The sequence below is a fragment of the Anopheles coluzzii genome, chromosome X, assembly GCF_943734685.1.
Source record: "Anopheles coluzzii chromosome X, AcolN3, whole genome shotgun sequence".
NCBI lineage: Eukaryota > Metazoa > Arthropoda > Insecta > Diptera > Culicidae > Anopheles > Anopheles coluzzii.
Window position 1 is genome coordinate 16,232,372 of NC_064669.1, and position 16,034 is coordinate 16,248,405.

General features: G+C 35.7%; 1 long non-coding RNA gene across 50 annotated transcripts; it reads right to left on the minus strand.

Annotated features, from left to right (window-relative positions):
- Positions 1 to 1,260: 1,260 nt before the first annotated feature.
- LOC120956418 (uncharacterized) lies at positions 1,261 to 9,073 on the minus strand. 50 transcript variants are annotated; one of them, XR_007452195.1, is made up of 23 exons: positions 8,779 to 9,073; positions 8,475 to 8,581; positions 8,322 to 8,406; positions 8,031 to 8,096; positions 7,746 to 7,811; positions 7,461 to 7,541; positions 7,173 to 7,241; positions 6,884 to 6,952; positions 6,598 to 6,657; positions 6,310 to 6,378; positions 6,024 to 6,089; positions 5,739 to 5,804; positions 5,454 to 5,519; positions 5,169 to 5,234; positions 4,884 to 4,949; positions 4,596 to 4,664; positions 4,310 to 4,375; positions 4,025 to 4,090; positions 3,740 to 3,805; positions 3,455 to 3,520; positions 3,167 to 3,235; positions 2,881 to 2,946; positions 1,261 to 1,974 (listed from the first exon to the last, which is right to left on the minus strand). It is a non-coding gene; the product is annotated as an uncharacterized LOC120956418 (long non-coding RNA). The 50 variants fall into 50 exon arrangements; XR_007452192.1 differs by lacking the exon at positions 6,598 to 6,657 and adding an exon at positions 2,593 to 2,661 and having other exon boundaries at positions 8,779 to 9,072; XR_007452214.1 differs by lacking the exon at positions 6,884 to 6,952.
- Positions 9,074 to 16,034: the final 6,961 nt, after the last annotated feature.

Below are 16,034 nucleotides of genomic sequence, written 5' to 3' on the forward strand. Positions count from 1 at the left end.
ACAGAAATTAGATATGATCTGGTAACAACATCATTTAAAAAATCGGAAAAAGATTTCTTCATTATTTATTAGCCTATCATGATGAACAATGCAGAACATGCCGTTCTACTTCCGGATGTAGCCAATATGCTCGATTGGAGAATGTGAAGATGGTCCAACGTTTCAGGCACAGAAATAAACCGATAATTTTTCATTAATCTTTAATCTTCTATTAATGAACTTCACAAATAAAAAAACACCTAAGTTCCTAAGGCACTACTTTCTCATATAGCTGGTTGTTGTTGTATGACTACTAATCAGAAGAAAGAGAGCAAATCTTCAACGGTTACTTTCTAATTTATTTTGTGACGGTCCCGTATTACAGTCGTCAAGTTTCTAGCCTCATATGGACCCGTCCCCCTGTAGCAAGGATTGACTATCCAGCTGCGTGGTGCTGACTGAAGTCGCGAAAGCCTTTAGAGGTCGGCATGTCTGAGTAAAACGTTACGCCAAGTAGAAGAAATTCCAATTTAAAATTATAATTTTTTTATTCAGGAGGTTATTTATAATTGTTAGCATTGGCACATTTTGTCCAATTATCCTCAAAAACGCTACAGAGCATTCGGTATCTAAAATTTAACAACACACGGAATTATTGATCCTCTCTTCCATTGCTGATCAAGTCGTCATCGGACATGCCTGTGCCGTGAGGGTTTACGAGAGGCCAAAGACAGCCTGTTTCCCCTGAACACGTTGACTTATTCCGGAACGTGAGATTCAATACACTCACCGGACAAGGTGTCGTATGAAGAATATATGAAAGACAGAGACACAATGATTTTCATAGTCTGTGAGTTACCTAGGGACTATGCAGCGTTCGTAGTGCCAAAATCTTTCAGGCGGCACACGAAACAGTTAGAAACATCTCTGAAATGTTGAGATCGAATCGAGTAACTGTTGAGCATCCAAATAGATATTTTGATCTCAGGCACCATTCTGTTACATACACACCTCAAGAACATTGTGTTCCCGCACTTCAACGCACGGACGACAGAATTTCATGTGTTGCATTAGAGCAACGGGAACCTTTAACTACGATTCGATTGCCTTATTGTAGGAAGTGGATACTTTCATGTCGATCCACCAAGTACAGTTCTTTCAAGTATAATTCACATATAGAAGATTCGTTCGGGTCGATCAAATGTAAAGTTTTGTCATCGTTTTAGGTTTGTCCAACAGCATAATTCCAAATAACTCCGTTTTTGAAGAAACCGAAACATATGAGTTGATTTAATTCATTTATTTATTCATTTATTTTTCATTGGTAATTATTCATATTTACCATAAAACTAGATTAGTTAATTGTCATATTCAATAGAACAAAGCTGCACAACTTTCGTTAGTATTTTGGTATAAAAACGAGATTTCAACATTCGCTCATAAGTAAAAGGTAACGTCAAATGGCCCTCAACATAGCTATTTGCGAAGCAATTCGGCCAGCGAGAGGAAAAGTTTGGAGACCCCTGTCCTAAACTAACGTAGTGGGTTTCCCTTTCTTCTATCCAAAATCAATTTATATGCTCCAACTAGAAGACTTTGTACCCGCGATCTAATCGCCATCAAAGACTGTCGCACACGTTTGGCCTGTTTAGAACCGTTCTACCTTATTCTACCGTCATTTGCTATCTTCATGAACACGGTATGTTCCGCAATTGCTTCCTAAGCCTGTGTACATGTGTTGCTTTCAAGGGAGCCTATTGCTGTGTCGAATTAAATAAACTAAATGAAATTAAATACTTGAACGCGGGTGGTATTTAAGATCTGGGTTTAAGTTGTTTGGTAAGACATTATTAGTGAAAAGCGGTGACATGATTCGATGATGATGTCTTTAGAATTGTCAGGTGTATCGCTGACAACCGGTCCACAATGCTGTAACAACTGTGACTATGACGATCCACAGGATGGTCTTCCCGGTGCCAATGACCCACAGAAGATCTAAGTAGGGATATCATGAAAAAAGAAAAAAGAAAATACATAATATTACTGTACGAAAAGACACACACCATATTTAAAGTGAACATTTTAAATGGTTTGTTGCAGTTAAAGAATAAATCTTCCTCTTGGATTTTTTTTTCATGCAATCACCAGTTCGTCAAACATAAAATAAAATTAATTATTGTTTTGCTTTGCATTATTGTTTGTTACCATCAGTGAACCAAAATTCCTTACAGGTTAACAAACTATCGGTTGAAGAAATTCAAGCAATAGTACAATAAGTAACTCATCGTATAGCAACAACGAATCTTGTTAGTGCAATATCATTGAATTCGTGATTTACCTTTGATGAAAACATATGAATGCTAACATATTGAAGCTTGTAAGACGACATCAGGAATCAAATTGCCAATCCTGTTAAAAAATCAATTTGGGTTTTCCTTTGCATACTAAATTGTAAGTCAAATGATTTGTGCTTTGTTGCTATCAGAGAACAAAAATTCCCCATTGGTTAATACACCATCGGTTGAAGAAATTCAAGCAATTGTACAATAAGTAACTCATCATATAGCAACAATGAATCTTTTTTAGATAAATAGCATTGAATTTGCGACTTACCTTCGATGAAAACATATTGATGCATTTCATGAAGCTCATGAGACGACATCAGAAATCAGATTGCCAATCCTGTAAATTGAAAAACATAAAATACAATCAGTTATTGTTTTCCATTGCATACAAAATTGTATATCAAATGATTTGTGCTTTGTTGCTATCAGAGAACAAAAATTCCTCACAAGTTAACAAACCATCGGTTGAAGAAATTCAAGCAATTGTACAATAAGTAACTCATCATATAGCAACAACGAATCTTGTTAGTGCAATATCATTGAATTCGTGACTCACCTTCGATGAAAATGCGTTTATGCATTTCTTGAAGCTCGTAAGACATCAGAAATCAGATTGCCAGTTCTGTAAAATCAAAAACATAAAAAACAATCAATTATTGTTTTCCTTTGCATACTTAATTGTAAGTCAAATGATTTGTGCTTTGTTGCTATCAGAGATCAAAAATTCCCCACTGGTTAATACACCATCGGTTGAAGAAATTCAAGCAATTGTACAATAAGTAACTCATCATATAGCAACAACGAATCTTTTTTAGATAAATAGCATTGAATTTGCGACTTACCTTCGATGAAAACATATTGATGCATTTCATGAAGCTCATGAGACGACATCAGAAATCAGATTGCCAATCCTGTAAATTCAAAAACATAAAATACAATCAGTTATTGTTTTCCATTGCATACAAAATTGTATATCAAATGATTTGTGCTTTGTTGCTATCAGAGAACAAAAATTCCTCACAAGTTAACAAACCATCGGTTGAAGAAATTCAAGCAATTGTACAATAAGTAACTCATCATATAGCAACAACGAATCTTGTTAGTGCAATATCATTGAATTCGTGACTCACCTTCGATGAAAATGCGTTTATGCATTTCTTGAAGCTCGTAAGCCATCAGAAATCAGATTGCTATTCCTGGAAAATCAAAAACATAAAATACAATCAATTATTGTTTTCCTTTGCATACTTAAATGTAAGTCAAATGATTTGTGCTTTGTTGCTATCAGAGAACAAAAATTCCCCACTGGTTAATACACCATCGGTTGAAGAAATTCAAGCAATTGTACAATAAGTAACTCATCATATAGCAACAACGAATCTTGTTAGTGCAATATCATTGAATTCGTGACTCACCTTCGATGAAAATGCGTTTATGCATATCTTGAAGCTCGTAAGACATCAGAAATCAGATTGCCAGTACTGTAAAATCAAAAACATAAAATACAATCAATTATTGTTTTCCTTTGCATACTTAAATGTAAGTCAAATGATTTGTGCTTTGTTGCTATCAGAGAACAAAAATTCCCCACAGCTTAACAAACCATCGGTTGAAGAAATTCAAGCAATTGTACAATAAGTAACTCATCATATAGCAACAACGAATCTTGTTAGTGCAATATCATTGAATTCGTGACTCACCTTCGATGAAAATGCGTTTATGCATTTCTTGAAGCTCGTAAGACATCAGAAATCAGATTGCCAGTACTGTAAAATCAAAAACATAAAATACAATCAATTATTGTTTTCCTTTGCATACTTAAATGTAAGTCAAATGATTTGTGCTTTGTTGCTATCAGAGAACAAAAATTCCCCACAGCTTAACAAACCATCGGTTGAAGAAATTCAAGCAATTGTACAATAAGTAACTCATCATATAGCAACAACGAATCTTGTTAGTGCAATATCATTGAATTCGTGACTCACCTTCGATGAAAATGCGTTTATGCATATCTTTAAGCTCGTAAGACATCAGAAATCAGATTGCCAATCCTGTAAATTCAAAAACATAAAATACAATCAGTTATTGTTTTCCATTGCATACAAAATTGTATATCAAATGATTTGTGCTTTGTTGCTATCAGAGAACAAAAATTCCTCACAAGTTAACAAACCATCGGTTGAAGAAATTCAAGCAATTGTACAATAAGTAACTCATCATATAGCAACAACGAATCTTTTTTAGATAAATAGCATTGAATTTGCGACTTACCTTCGATGAAAACATATTGATGCATTTCATGAAGCTCATGAGACGACATCAGAAATCAGATTGCCAATCCTGTAAATTCAAAAACATAAAATACAATCAGTTATTGTTTTCCATTGCATACAAAATTGTATATCAAATGATTTGTGCTTTGTTGCTATCAGAGAACAAAAATTCCTCACAAGTTAACAAACCATCGGTTGAAGAAATTCAAGCAATTGTACAATAAGTAACTCATCATATAGCAACAACGAATCTTGTTAGTGCAATATCATTGAATTCGTGACTCACCTTCGATGAAAATGCGTTTATGCATTTCTTGAAGCTCGTAAGCCATCAGAAATCAGATTGCTATTCCTGGAAAATCAAAAACATAAAATACAATCAATTATTGTTTTCCTTTGCATACTTAAATGTAAGTCAAATGATTTGTGCTTTGTTGCTATCAGAGAACAAAAATTCCCCACTGGTTAATACACCATCGGTTGAAGAAATTCAAGCAATTGTACAATAAGTAACTCATCATATAGCAACAACGAATCTTGTTAGTGCAATATCATTGAATTCGTGACTCACCTTCGATGAAAATGCGTTTATGCATATCTTGAAGCTCGTAAGACATCAGAAATCAGATTGCCAGTACTGTAAAATCAAAAACATAAAATACAATCAATTATTGTTTTCCTTTGCATACTTAAATGTAAGTCAAATGATTTGTGCTTTGTTGCTATCAGAGAACAAAAATTCCCCACAGCTTAACAAACCATCGGTTGAAGAAATTCAAGCAATTGTACAATAAGTAACTCATCATATAGCAACAACGAATCTTGTTAGTGCAATATCATTGAATTCGTGACTCACCTTCGATGAAAATGCGTTTATGCATATCTTGAAGCTCGTAAGACATCAGAAATCAGATTGCCAGTACTGTAAAATCAAAAACATAAAATACAATCAATTATTGTTTTCCTTTGCATACTTAAATGTAAGTCAAATGATTTGTGCTTTGTTGCTATCAGAGAACAAAAATTCCCCACAGCTTAACAAACCATCGGTTGAAGAAATTCAAGCAATTGTACAATAAGTAACTCATCATATAGCAACAACGAATCTTGTTAGTGCAATATCATTGAATTCGTGACTCACCTTCGATGAAAATGCGTTTATGCATATCTTTAAGCTCGTAAGACATCAGAAATCAGATTGCCAATCCTGTAAATTCAAAAACATAAAATACAATCAGTTATTGTTTTCCATTGCATACAAAATTGTATATCAAATGATTTGTGCTTTGTTGCTATCAGAGAACAAAAATTCCTCACAAGTTAACAAACCATCGGTTGAAGAAATTCAAGCAATTGTACAATAAGTAACTCATCATATAGCAACAACGAATCTTGTTAGTGCAATATCATTGAATTCGTGACTCACCTTCGATGAAAATGCGTTTATGCATTTCTTGAAGCTCGTAAGACATCAGAAATCAGATTGCCAGTTCTGTAAAATCAAAAACATAAAAAACAATCAATTATTGTTTTCCTTTGCATACTTAATTGTAAGTCAAATGATTTGTGCTTTGTTGCTATCAGAGATCAAAAATTCCCCACTGGTTAATACACCATCGGTTGAAGAAATTCAAGCAATTGTACAATAAGTAACTCATCATATAGCAACAACGAATCTTTTTTAGATAAATAGCATTGAATTTGCGACTTACCTTCGATGAAAACATATTGATGCATTTCATGAAGCTCATGAGACGACATCAGAAATCAGATTGCCAATCCTGTAAATTCAAAAACATAAAATACAATCAGTTATTGTTTTCCATTGCATACAAAATTGTATATCAAATGATTTGTGCTTTGTTGCTATCAGAGAACAAAAATTCCTCACAAGTTAACAAACCATCGGTTGAAGAAATTCAAGCAATTGTACAATAAGTAACTCATCATATAGCAACAACGAATCTTGTTAGTGCAATATCATTGAATTCGTGACTCACCTTCGATGAAAATGCGTTTATGCATTTCTTGAAGCTCGTAAGCCATCAGAAATCAGATTGCTATTCGTGGAAAATCAAAAACATAAAATACAATCAATTATTGTTTTCCTTTGCATACTTAATTGTATGTCAAATGATTTGTGCTTTGTTGCTATCAGAGAACAAAAATTCCCCACTGGTTAATACACCATCGGTTGAAGAAATTCAAGCAATTGTACAATAAGTAACTCATCATATAGCAACAACGAATCTTTTTTAGATAAATAGCATTGAATTTGCGACTTACCTTCGATGAAAACATATTGATGCATTTCATGAAGCTCATGAGACGACATCAGAAATCAGATTGCCAATCCTGTAAATTCAAAAACATAAAATACAATCAGTTATTGTTTTCCATTGCATACAAAATTGTATATCAAATGATTTGTGCTTTGTTGCTATCAGAGAACAAAAATTCCCCACTGGTTAATACACCATCGGTTGAAGAAATTCAAGCAATTGTACAATAAGTAACTCATCATATAGCAACAACGAATCTTTTTTAGATAAATAGCATTGAATTTGCGACTTACCTTCGATGAAAACATATTGATGCATTTCATGAAGCTCATGAGACGACATCAGAAATCAGATTGCCAATCCTGTAAATTGAAAAACATAAAATACAATCAGTTATTGTTTTCCATTGCATACAAAATTGTATATCAAATGATTTGTGCTTTGTTGCTATCAGAGAACAAAAATTCCCCACTGGTTAATACACCATCGGTTGAAGAAATTCAAGCAATTGTACAATAAGTAACTCATCATATAGCAACAACGAATCTTGTTAGTGCAATATCATTGAATTCGTGACTCACCTTCGATGAAAATGCGTTTATGCATATCTTGAAGCTCGTAAGACATCAGAAATCAGATTGCCAGTACTGTAAAATCAAAAACTTAAAATACAATCAATTATTGTTTTCCTTTGCATACTTAAATGTAAGTCAAATGATTTGTGCTTTGTTGCTATCAGAGAACAAAAATTCCCCACAGCTTAACAAACCATCGGTTGAAGAAATTCAAGCAATTGTACAATAAGTAACTCATCATATAGCAACAACGAATCTTGTTAGTGCAATATCATTGAATTCGTGACTCACCTTCGATGAAAATGCGTTTATGCATATCTTGAAGCTCGTAAGACATCAGAAATCAGATTGCCAGTACTGTAAAATCAAAAACATAAAATACAATCAATTATTGTTTTCCTTTGCATACTTAAATGTAAGTCAAATGATTTGTGCTTTGTTGCTATCAGAGAACAAAAATTCCCCACAGCTTAACAAACCATCGGTTGAAGAAATTCAAGCAATTGTACAATAAGTAACTCATCATATAGCAACAACGAATCTTGTTAGTGCAATATCATTGAATTCGTGACTCACCTTCGATGAAAATGCGTTTATGCATTTCTTGAAGCTCGTAAGCCATCAGAAATCAGATTGCTATTCCTGGAAAATCAAAAACATAAAATACAATCAATTATTGTTTTCCTTTGCATACTTTATTGTAAGTCAAACGTTTTGTGCTTTGTTGCTATCAGATAACTAAAATTCCCCACAGGTTAACAAACCATCGGTTGAAGAAGCAAGCAATTGTACATTAAGTAACTCATCCATATTGCAACAACGAATGTTGTTAGTGCAATAACATTGAATTATGAATTCATAACTTACCTTCATTCATTATGTTATGAGACATCATTATCATCCTGAATCAAATAGAGATCAACCGGATGAAAATATTGCGTGGCCTCTTGTACTGGAAATACGGAAATATCGTAATGTAGGATATCAAAACTGTTTTGCCAAAACGCATCGTGAGTTTACCTAACGCTAAGATCGCTTTATCGGTGGATTCAACCATTTCGTCACGGCACAGCATGCAGTCTTTTACTTGCATGTTGCTTGCCATCTGTACTGTGCTTTATGTTGCGCTGTGGAATCGCAGAGTGGAAAAAATAATTCTATATTAGGTTGGAAATAACATCAAACACGCCGCGTTTTATCCACAGAAAGCCATTTTGCAGCCGAAGTCTCATCGGTACAACTTTACTAGCTTTGCGTCTTGCAATGGAACCCACCATTAGCTCATCGATCATACGCTAATTACGATGAAGCAATTATCTCTTACCCACTGCGGCATCGGTTTATGGTCTCTTGTTTCGCGAAAAGCCACTTTGTTCCAAAAATTCGATCTTATCGTGATGCTGGCCGGGCATTGCCATTACTTGAGTTAGAAATAGGAAAACATGTGGGTACGAAACCGGGTAATTGACAGAGCGCGACTGTTGCCTGCAGTTTGACACTCGCCCGTGTTCGGCACGTTTGCGGGCGCTGCAGATGCCTTCGTGTAAATCAAGCACCGGATGCTGCTTTCGGGAAATTGTCTGCTCGGCCTTGCAGGTTACGAGGCATTTGACGTTTTCCGACATGTTGTTGCATGTGTCGTGCTCAAGGTCGATTTAAAAATATAAGGTGGTGGACTCTAATGCATTTTGACAATTCGTCACTTGACGTAAGGTCCCCAGGATTCAAACTTTGTTTACATTTATTAAATTTGTTCATATAATTTATCTACCCAATTTTTTCGATTAAATATTCTTTAAAAATATATTTTGGACTTTGCGAGTTCTTATTAAACATAAGAACATGGATTCAAGTGTGTTATTTTGTTTTATTCCGTGAATTTATTCTATAATTCATTGTGTTTTCGACATTTTTGATGATAAAAATTAAGAAAGCATTATTTTTTTCAATTTTCTCATTGATTCCTTATTATCTACGAGCCGCATGGACAATTTACGTGTGATTAGAACTCATACTCACATGATTTTAAATTTCGTGCATAAACAAATCATCAAATCTTTTGTTAATATATCTCATTTTCTCGATAAAATCAATAGACACACAAAAATCAACATAATAAAAAAGAAATCTGTTCTATTTGCTAAGCTTTGTGTGCGGAAATTAATGTTTAACGGTTTTAAAATGACGTAAAGTCCCTCAACTATGGCGACCCCCCCCCCCCCCCAAAGGCCCTTATCCACCACCTGATATTTTTAATCCACCTTGGTCGTGCTCGTGCATGCGACAGTTCATACTGTCAGCTGTTGACGGCATGGTTGCCTGCTACGCTGCTGAAAATGGTGCACGTTCAAAAAGATCGTTTGTAACTTTGAATAACTAGGATAATTGTACCTATTTTTAGCGGAATAGATAAAAACGTTAAATTATGTAAATTATTGTTGAAACATCAACTGATTTTTGCCATAATCCTGATTGCCATAACAGAGCTGCCAACATCATCTGTTTGACAGATAAACAATGCGGCGTGACGCGCCTAAAGTGCGCATCATTTTCTTCTTCTTTTTTTCTCTCACTTGCTTTGAACTATCATCAGCGTGAAGACGAGAATCAACTCGATCCTTTTATTTTGTATTGTGAACGCTCTGTAATTATTCATTTTTTGTGCAAATACCTCTGCCCAACAAGACCCAAATAGCCAGAATTGCTTAAGCAGCTCATTTTGGCACGCTAAAGATCGCTGCTCTAATTCGCCTTTTGCAGTAGATAAACAGCATCAAAGTTCTATGCGGGTCTTTCAAACAGCGCCTAAGCAGCTTCCTTATGCCACGATGCCAGGGATTATTTTTCTTTGTGTTTTATTTTCAAGCAAGCGTCATCGATGAAATAAACAACAAGATTTGTTTCGTTTAAACACATTTGTATATTTTTAAATCCTTTGTATTGATGATTACACAAAATTTTACACAATTTACTGATAATTCACAATCACTTCACTCAATATTCATTCTTCAATTAACGAATCTAACTTGTGCAGCAGCAATGAGATTATTGCCGACGTCCGTCTTTGACACTTTGACAAGAGCCACCTTGTACCGATGTCATGCATTAAAAAGCTATAAAGTTCCACCAAGTTCAGTACCCTTTCTTAACAAGCCTTCAAGTTCCATCATGAACCCTACGCATAGTGCTAATCAGCCGCAAAGTTCCAAAGAGTACCATATGCCTGTTAAAAAGCTCCATAGTTCCGTAAAGTATCGTCTGGCTGGCTATTTGGGGAATTTGATAAAATCATGTATCACAACACAATATTGAAATAAAAAATGCTCATTTGTTACTCACATACATAAGTTTCACATCATTTCTTTGTGTACTTTCCAAATACACTACACTCAAAGCAGGCGTCACCTGAATTACGACCCTCTCGAGATACGTCGATTGGCAGAGACTTTGATTTTGACAGTTAAAAGTTGTCATAGAAATGAAATTGAAGTATTTTTTGAATTTCAATGGTGATAACCGTTACACACACACACATTTCCTAAGATTCTAAGTTTAAGATTCCACAACTACCTGATCGTGCCCAAATAGCCAGCTCGTCCTTTAAGGCCTTGTTGTTAAGACAGAGGAAAATAGTGTCATTCGATTTTGGAATCTATCCTTCAAACAGAGTTTGACAGATAGATGCCAGTCGGAAATTGGAATTCGGTATACTCAATTCCGATTTGCTCCAGAGTAGATTTTTACTGTCAATCCCAAGCGCCACAGATTAAGCTTAAACGACTCGAAAATTGAATATCCATAGAAAAAAAATGAAACCCACTAAACGACCACTAAACGGCTTCTAAACGACTCAAGTTCTCTACCTAAATGGAATATAGAAAGACTTCGTTTAGCAGACGGCAAACGACTCATGCATTCTAAAAATAGCAAAAAAGTTGGTGGCGCTCTCTGTTGGTGGGATACCCCAACCAGTTGAGCTTCATCGCTTGGAGGAGAGCTTTCCCAAGCGCCACAGATTAAGCTTAAACGACTGGAAAATTGAATATCCATAGAAAAAAAATGAAAGCTCCACAGCTTCATTGGTTTGATCAATAGATGGCGTATTACAACTCATCATTATATTGCTATCCTTTTCTTGCAATGTGTTTCGACAAGTTTCATCTTATCATGACCTATATAGCCTTCTAACTTTCCGAGCAAAAATCTATATGAATGGTCGTGTGGTCAGATACGTGGGTATCAACACCAACGACCATTACTCAAATCTCACTTGCTTCAGTGCTGGTGGTTTCCATTGGAGTTTAGTATTTAAACAATCGTATCGCCGTTCTAGTTCTAGCGATGCATAACTTCAATACGAAACCATACAACAGTACAGAGAAAATGAGAAAGCTCTCCTTCAAGCGATGAAGCTCAACTGGTTGGGGTATCCCACCAACAGATAGTGCCACCAGCTTTTTTGCTATTTTTAGAATGCATGAGTCGTTTGCCGTCTGCTAAACGAAGTCTTTCTATATTCCGTTTAGGTAGAGAACTTGAGTCGTTTAGAAGCCGTTTAGTGGTCGTTTAGTGGATTTGTGGCACTTGGGTTCTCATTTCCTCTGTACTGTTGTATGGTTTCGCTTTGAAGTTATGCATCGCTAGAACTAGAACGGCGATACGATTGTTTAAATACTAAACTCCAACGGAAAACACCAGCACTGAAGCAAGTGAGATTTGAGTAATGGTCGTTGGTGTTGATACCCACGTATCTGACCACACGACCATTCATATAGATTTTTGCTCAGAAAGTTATAAGGCTATACAGGTCATGATAAGATGAAACTTGTCGAAACACCCCAAGTAGCACAATCCTGTTAAGAAACCGTTAAAAGTATGCCTAAATGTATTACTTTTAGCTTTCCATACAGCAGTAATTCCAGGGCTTAAAACACTGCGTAACGCTTTCCTGGCTTCGTCAATGTTTCGTTAAAATTTAAAATTTAGCCGGTATTTTCAACGAAAAAGATCAAAATTAACGAAAATATCGACAGGGATGGCTATATTGCTGTTTCTCTTTCTATGCGAATTTTCTAAATCTTCGTTAAGTTACAACAATGGGTGTTATTATTTCATGGAATAAATGCATAAATCCAACACAAATGCTTTTATTCGACATTTAATCATTTTGCCACTGCATATTGTCACTGTATCACATAAGTTTCATTCATTCTATGGGTTTCTTCCATCAATTTAGCATGGAGGTTAGCTGCAGCCGTGGACGGAAAACATGATGTCCAAACGCCATCCGAATCGAAAATGCTGTGAAATATAGAACTTATGTAGCTCATGTGAAGAGATTAGTAATATCGATACACTGACCTGTTGTAAAAGCATGATGATACACAAATTAACACAAATTAACAGATACACGATAGCTGATAGAATTTGTCGCAGACGCTTGGTTTTGTTGCCATCTACACACAATACACACGAAGGTTGACGAACTTTTTGACATAAGAAATGGAGGCGCCATGTACGTGACCATGTACAGTATGTCGCAAAAATTATCATCATCAAGAGTATATTGTTTTATACAAAAAATGTTTTTTTTTTTTATGACGATTTATCTCATTAGCATATCCTTCATCAAACTCATTGCATATAATATTTACAAATATGAAATATTATTTTTTTATTATCATTTTTTTATTAGCACCGTAGATTCAAGTGAAGGAAAAAAGAAAAAAATATTTTTTCGTACCGTTAAACAAACAAATATTTTGTTGTGATAGTAAATGCACATTATTACATAAATAAGAATGAAAAAAAAAATCCAAATATTGAAACAATGAAACTGGTGTAGATAAAATTTGAAAAACACTGTGTGTTATTGGCCCGAATGAAAAAAAAAACAGGGTAACGGAATACGTCGTTATGCTGTAACGCTGACAAATGTCACATTCTCTTAAGAAACTCTATTTGATTTTTAAAGGCTTTAAAATACTGTTAATAATCAAATAAAGTTTCTTAAGGCTACTTGGGACATTGCAAGAAAAGGATAGCAATATAATGATGAGTTGTAATACGCCATCTATTGATCAAACCAATGAAGCTGTGGAGCTTTCATTTTTTTCTATGGATATTCAATTTTCCAGTCGTTTAAGCTTAATCTGTGGCGCTTGGGTTAACAACATGCCCAAAGTGGGTATAGGGACTAGGTGGGCTTATAGGTTTGGCGGGAAGACCATATTGAATGAACGAATGACAGAAGTGGATTCGATTGTGATACGTAGTTTTTCACCCACACTACGACACATCAACCAAAACAGCCATTGGAATTCACACGCATACATCAACAAATGATCGAATTCCCTCCTGTCATTTCGTTTTCATTTTTCTATATCACGGTTGTCAATTTGTTCGGGATAAGCCCACCTGTATAATAAACCCACTTTGAACATGCCCGTCATGGGTTCAACCTTACCAGCATTAAACGGCTTTGAAGGCATTCAGAAGGCATTTAAGGCCTTAGTCGCCTTAGAAGGCGAATAAAGATTTCAACCGAAACTTTCACGGTTGTAACGTGTTCTCTTTGAAATGTTTCAACATTTTAATTCAACGAAAACAGATAGCTTGCCGCCATCTTAGCTTGTTTATATACTGGTTTTGCACCCTTACTATTGTAACTGCCAAATAGAGCAGTGACAACGCTTTTGATTCAGAACCGAGAAAGCGTGTGTTCAAATCCTGATTTTTATAATCTTTATTCTATGTTTTTAAAATTATTTTTTTCTTGCTATAATTAATATAAATAAAAATTAAGTGAAGCCAAATTAAAATAGTACCTTTATAAAACATAATATTTACACTATGTTCACCCTTCATTATCAGAATGGGAGAAATATGTATCTCATTTCTCCTTTTATTAGAGTTATCGAAATGAGTTTGATATAATAACACCTTTCAACGGGTTGGTCTTTACCAATGGAATAATGCAGACCATCTTTAATAAAGTGAAATAGCTCAGAGCTTAACGCAAGAGAACATAGCACGTAAATCGTGCTATCGAATCTCACGCTCATATCTGGGAACACTACAACAGTGCAGTGCTGAAGACGCTTGTAAGGTTTTCTTTTGACAGTTGCAATTTCAAATTAAAAGCGAAATTTTTCATTGACATATTTCAAAGGCATTTAATTACTGCTAAATGCACTGCTGATCGCCTTCAATTCGCCGGCGATTACAAGGCGATTAGAAGGCATTTAACGGAAATTTGCGGGTAGGGAATCCCCAAATGGACCGTGCCGCCATACGTAGGACTGACTATCCTGCTATGGGGGGGAATCTATTTATGGGGGCCTTCACGATTCTAGTTAGTTTTTTTGTATGGAGTTTGACAGTTGGAGGCTGAAATCATGTAAACACTCCATACAAAACCACACAAAAAACTAGCCTGCAATTTTTAGTCTAGATTTTTCTAGCCTCAAAGCTAGAATTAGATTCGAGTACCTGCTCGAAAACACGGTGTTGTTTACATTTATCCCAAGGTGCATTAAATAGATCAGGTGGTGGAATCTGGAATCAAAGTGTATGTAGTCCAGGTGGTCTCACAGCATTTTTTCATAACCAATTTTGAACATCACTTTTTGACAGAACGAGTGAAAACTTTTGCTCCAACGAGCTTTCTGGAGGCTTGACGAATACTCAAAACACCTTTACAATCTTCATTCAGAAGCAGAAGCGATAAAAATGAGCCTTCTAAATTCATACACCTTGAGTTAAGCCCACCTGTATATTCTATTCACTTAGATAGCTGCTCGAAAACTGCTATACAATGCAAACAGCTGACAGGCTGAAATTTCAGCCTACGAATTTCAAACGGAAAGGGCCCCTGTCACTGAAAGCCAAGCCCACAAGTGGTACAGGCAGACCTTGACCGACAACGGTTGTTGAGCCAAAGAAGAAGAAGAAGCGAATAACACGGATAATGAGTCAAATGATATATTTTATCACCAATTCCTGGTTATTTTTTGGAAATTTATCTTATTTTTTTATACAAATAACCCAGTTTTTATTAACTTCATGTTTTTCGAACAAGAATTTTTAAAATTTGCCATGAATTATAGTGTTTTTTGTTATGACAATGTGCTCTTATAACCGCTTTTTTCAAATATCCTCCTCATAACCCAATGTCACTTTTGTATTTAAATGTCATTTCTCAACAGCACGGATAAACGGAAAGCCGGATAAAAGGTACCCGGATAAACGGCGCTCCACTGTACTGCTAAATGCACTGCTAATCGGCTGCAATTCGCAAGGCATATCGGAAATTTACGGGTAGAGGATGAGCCCGGATAAACGACAGTTCACTGCGGCAGGATTTTTGGTGTCAAAGCCAAAGCTTGGCAGAAACATAACCAACGAGGATGACAGTACTTACCGTAGTCTGACAAGCCTTATTACTTCCACAAAATTACACCATCCCTTCCACGGCACCTGCCGGCACTGAAGGGTTTACGCGAGTGCCCGGGCGGCCACCCAATGAATACCTGCGCCAGAGCGTGAGCGCCGAACCTGCGCAGGGTTCCTCCGCTTCGG